The 5,095-nt window shown below is 30.5% G+C and overlaps 1 pseudogene; it reads right to left on the bottom strand.

The window, feature by feature from the left end:
* Window positions 1-270: 270 nt before the first annotated feature.
* Window positions 271-4,408, bottom strand: LOC149556813 (ABC transporter G family member 11-like; annotated as a pseudogene).
* Window positions 4,409-5,095: the final 687 nt, after the last annotated feature.

Raw genomic sequence — 5,095 nt, 5'->3', positions numbered from 1 at the left:
ATCAGTTGTTTAGTTGAATCTTCTCTCAAGTCTTGAAACATATATTTCTTTCTTTACTATCCTTGTCTTTCTAATCATGCACCATAGAATATGATGTAAAACAATATTTAAAAACATAAATAATTGAATCTAGAAATTAAATTCTATATTAGTTTAGTCTTGTCCAACTTTATAATGGAATATCTTTTGATCTTATTTCCTTGATATTTTTCTAAGGATTTTTTCTCAAGAACAAAAATAATATAGAAAGAAAGGATAGAAAGTAATTATCTAAATACCAGCACCAATGATAATACCCATGAGGAAGTTAGGTACAACACTATCTATGGCCATCATGAGACTTTCCACCATTGTAACACCTGCATATAGGCACAACACAAAAAAGGCATAATAGTTAAACCTAGGATGTAGCCTAATGATGTAATAACAAACTGTCTGTGATATTATTGAAATTAGAAGCAAATATGACATTTTTGATAGAGTACTTCCCACCATAAAAGTCACAACTCCATAATGCCCATTCATCCTTTCTCTCTGAAATACCTACATCACACAATAAAAGTAAAAACTTCATTTAGAATCATGAAATTTTCACAATCTATAATGATCTCACTGAAGAGAATTCCATTTACTTTAGCAAAGATATGAAAACATGAAAACTTCAATCTTTAGCACATGAATTTACATTCATATCTTCAAAAAAATATGGGAAGCTTGTAATAGATATGAAAGTAGCAAAGCTAAAAATGAAGGAAGAACTAGCTCCTTTGGCCTAAACACACATTGTACAACATGTTTAAGTGAAAAATTTGAGTAGCAAAAAAAATATGTCCATCAAAATCTCATGGGTGACATGAAAATGAAGCCTTACCATTATGGAATTATATGGTGTACCAACATTCAAGTAGATGGTTAGAATACAAATTGTGAGAAAAATGTAGATGACAAGCTAGAACCAATAATACCTAGCATCTTACTCATAGTAATAAATGACCTATACATTAAAATGTGACACTACATCAAGAAACTAGCTTGCGTTCTCCTTGAATCCAACATTGCTCCTCTCTGCAAATGAAAACCTCAAATCACAAATTATTTCTACAAATTATTTTCCTTCAATATCAAAGTAGTAAGATTCAAAACAAGGGAGCTTAGAATTTTTAATATTACATGTACTATGGCCTATGCTACCTAATGATGCTCAGAGTGTTGGTACTTCTCCATGAGATTTTGGGTAGCTTGGATTGTTGTGATTTTGTCAAAAGAGTCATTTGAGCTCTTGATCTAATCACATGAAAAAAAATCTTAATCTTCATGAAAAAAAACCCTTCAATGAATTATAAGATTCACAACATCAAATTAAGATCCAATATGTAGAAAGTACCCACAATCTCATTGATCCTTACAATGTAACTTTTACTTTGTCAAAATCTAAGTTAATACATCTTAGAAAGTGATCAAATGGGTTTTAAAAAGGTGGGCAAGGAAATCCTTCTTGCTCAAAAAACTCTAAATATCACAACAATTCTTATTTGTGAGAATCTATGAATCTAGTTCAACTCAATATTTAGTACCATAGGAATCATCAATCAATGTAGCAATTTTTTTAATGGGGAATTTCATATGAAGGGTATTAAATAAACACATTCCATCTAGGAAAAATATATATTTAAAAATAATAGTTTTAGTTGTCTAAAGTTGTTGTATTTATTTCTATTTTTTATGCTTAGACCTTAGTTGGGTCACCACTCTATAGGTTTGAGTGTCCTTCATATTCTTTTTCCTTGTTAATATGTGTGCTTTTATTGCATAAATGATAAGTAGTTTTGATCTATATAATACAAAAATAATTTTCAGATAATTTTGAGTATTTACTTATGCAACATAAGTATGTATATAAAGAACAGTCTTAATTATATGACTATTGACCATCATTTATAAGACTATTAGATTGTTTTGATTCATTTCAAATAGTTTATAGAATTTACATCCATCTTGTCATTTTTCAGGTGAAAAGGAAATATTGTTTAACAAATGAGGGAAGTCATTGTATAGTGCATAGTGGGCCTTGTAGTTTTAGCATTACAAAAACATTTAATATCCAATGAATGTATCTACCAATGGCCTCAATTGTCAATAGAAATTTCCAAAGAATTAATTTTTGATAGAAAGATTTTCATCAACTTATTCCTCAACTACACTCTGATCTAGCTTTAACTCCTCTATAACTTCATAAAATCATGTTCCTCAACTAGTAGCAATAACTCAAATGCTCTTGAATACAACAACCTACCATTTAACTAAGCCTAATGATAATAACTCTAGTATTCTTACATATGGGAACCAACCATTATATCAAAGCAAGCTTACTTCACATACCTAAGATGTCTTGCCAAAATAAATAGTTTTCCCTCCAGAGAGCATGTAGAGACTATCAAAGAGTTAAAACACCTCGCTGCTTGGTTGATGAATTGAAGCTATAAAAGTATGCCCATTCCTGGTCAAACTTCTTAATATTTGGTTTAAAAAAATGCAAATGTGTTGTAGTTAAAAATTCACCACATATCAATACATGTAATTTTTAATTAGTCATAATCAATAGTATACCCAATTAGTCATAATCACTAGCTGTTTGTATTCTATAGTCTACAAAGAACATTAAAATTATTAATAGATTATAATGTGGTCTATGATTAAAAAAATCATTAAAAGCCTCTCTAATGTTATTTTAGATTCAAGATCTACCACTAATTAAAAATTAGAGTGATTGATTCTTACCTGTCTAAATCACTTGTTGGTTCATCTAGAAATAACAACCTTGGCCTCATGAGGATTTCCAAGACAATGTTAACTCTTCTCTTTTCTCCACTACTAATTCCCCTTAACTGCCAATTTCCAATGGGAGTGTTGCACAGTCTTGAAGACACATTTCAACAAGTGTAGGCTCTACTAGTGTTGATTTCTCTAAGTAGGACATCTTATCAAGGAGTCTCAAATGAGCAACATATGTTATAGTCTCCCTCATAGTCAAGGTCCTAATTAAAATATCATGTTGAGTTACATATGCCTACAACCAATCATAGGAGAGAAAAAAAATAATATCAAACATCAATAATTCACCCAAAAATAACTAGGCCCCTATTAAGTACTATTAAGGAACAACCTATGATTAAATCATACTATTATTTTGAAGGAGAGCTTTTTCTTGTAGTTGTTTAGCTAGATAGATCTAGACTAAAATGCATTAGCTGCCAATCTACTTGATTTCCACAAACCAATAAAATTTTTAAAGGAATCATCAATAGTACATTATGCAACAAAATTCTATCAAGAGTGTAGCTCCATATAGATAGATAAAAATTTGAATAAGTTAAAACATAGATAGATATAAAAGATTGGATGAAATCCATATTTAATGTTGTAGAAAATGAAGTAATAATTTGTATTATGTTTTGTTAAAAGACCAACATCACGAAACTAGTAGGATTCACAGGGTGTTGAATGTATTAGGAAGTTATGTTTAGTAACCATCTTGTTATATTATTTAGACTATAAATTATGTTAAAATTAAGTGAGAAATTGAAATAAATTAGTGATTCACTTTAGGTGCCTACACACTAGAAATAGTGAAGCCTTCTATGGATATAAAAGTGGTGCTCTATAGTATGGAAAGAGTAGATACAAAAAAAGACACTAGTAAGATGTAGTGGTTTGAAAATACCCAAAAAAATAGATTATCCTTTGAGTACAAAGAACAATGTTGCAAATGTCTAATTCTTTTTATTTTATTTTTCTTAGGAGAGCAAGGTTGTTGTACAAAGGATTTCTCCCAAGCTTTCTAGAGATGGCCATGTGAGTGTGACAATTAAAGTCATTATCATTTATAGTTATTTTGACATCATATAGTTTGAATGAATGGCTTATAGATAGTTACATTGACTTACAATTAATTTTAGATACAAAATGAGAAACTTAGAGTGGTGGTTTTTCTATAAGGGAAGTAGTGGGAGATGCTACAATTCATGAGTGTAATACTAATATTTCTAGTGACATGTCCCTTAGTTATACTGAGGTTTGAATTTCTTATGCATTGTTGATAAATGGTGTTATCTATAGGAAGATGGAACTCATATGTATTATAGTTATATGTTATAAGTTTTTTTTGTTAAGGTAATGTTTATATTTGCATTATGGTCCCATATATGTTGGGGAGGGGTTAATATAGAATTGAAAAGTATGCCCAAAGGAGGATATATTACTACCTTATTGGAAGTTTTTCTGTTGATGGGGGAAAGAAGTTTTGGGACATTGCAAGGATAAACCTGCATAGGATGCAAATTCACAATCTCCTATTTATTGAGCACCTTGTTGTGGGCAACCTTTTGTAAGGAATAGCAAGCAATGTCATTACGAGTCAAAATCAATAGGATAAATATTTAAGAGGGCCACAAGTTTTGATTACTAGATGAGGATAAGACATGATGCCCAAAGAAAGCATTTACAACAATGCATATACAAGGTGTCCTTAGTTGAACTCCTTTTGAAAGATGGTCTAGCCTAGATCAGAGGAAATATGTTACTATGAGAGTGATGATTTGAGGAAGGAGAGATTGAAAAGAGTTCTAGCATTGGTGAAGAGAAGAGAGATCATGGTATGACCAATTTGATATAATAGTTTGTTCTTTACGTGAAAAATTTGTGCAAACATGTAAACCACTTTAGAGCAGACTACTGATATTCATTAAATATACCACTAATAGGGAACTCCATCTTTAGACAATATGGGTTCTATGAATGATGTTGTTGAAAGATCAACATATGCACTGCCTTCTACCTTAGTTGTAGGTGATAAGACTTGCATGCAATAATCTCATACATGATAGAATAAGTCTAGTAGAGGGAAAAGAACCTTTGTGACAACTAAAAATATTATTGACTTTGACAAAAATATAAAGGGGGTCCCTTTTTTTGTTAGAAGTGTGGAGGTAATGAGGAACACAAAATGTTATTTTTCTATTTCTGTAAGATCGAATAACATATTTTTATTTTTATTTTCACCACTCATGCATTTTGTGGTTCTAAATGTTTTAGTTTG

This window comes from Cupressus sempervirens, chromosome 5 (assembly GCF_028749045.1).
Source record: "Cupressus sempervirens isolate cs-2001-9-10 chromosome 5, ASM2874904v1, whole genome shotgun sequence".
NCBI lineage: Eukaryota > Viridiplantae > Streptophyta > Pinopsida > Cupressales > Cupressaceae > Cupressus > Cupressus sempervirens.
This window is presented reverse-complemented; position numbering and strand designations above follow the sequence as displayed.